Raw genomic sequence first — 622 nt, 5'->3', positions numbered from 1 at the left:
ACACTGTAATATGCTCTGGTCCCCTCCCTGCTTACCGTGGTGACGAGATACATAGCAGACTGTCGTCACTCAGTGGCTGGATGTCTTAGTGGTGCCCGCAGAATAACATAGGTTTCATAGACAATTGGATGATTTTTTGGGGCAGACCTGACCTGTTGAAAAGAGATGGTTTTCATCCCTCCTGGGGTGGTGCCGCTCTTCTGTCTAGAAATATGGCACATAGTCTTAGAGTTTGCACTTGACTAACTGGGGCCCAGGTCAGGAAGCAGACAGACTGGCTAAACCGACCGTCTGCTAGCTGCCTCGCGTCACAGAAATCAGTTAATTCTCAGCACACTGAGACCCTTTCACCTAGATATCACACTATAGAGACTGTGTCTGTTCCCTGAACTAGAAAATACAAAAAACGTCCAAAACAATTTAAGAGTAACAATTTAATTGATGTTCAACAAATAAAAAACACATATAATACACAGAAACTAATTATAAAGCTTGGCTTATTGAATATCAGGTCCCTTTCTACGAAAGCACTTTTTGTAAATGATATGATCACTGATCATAAACTAGATGTGCTCTGTTTGACAGAAACCTGGCTAAAACATGATGATTACATTATTTTAAA

The sequence above is a fragment of the Sinocyclocheilus anshuiensis genome, unplaced genomic scaffold (assembly GCF_001515605.1).
Source record: "Sinocyclocheilus anshuiensis isolate Anshui unplaced genomic scaffold, SAMN03320099.WGS_v1.1 scaffold1916, whole genome shotgun sequence".
In the NCBI taxonomy this organism is placed as follows: domain Eukaryota; kingdom Metazoa; phylum Chordata; class Actinopteri; order Cypriniformes; family Cyprinidae; genus Sinocyclocheilus; species Sinocyclocheilus anshuiensis.
The sequence above is the reverse complement of the archived record's forward strand: the minus strand, read 5'-3'. Positions refer to the sequence as shown.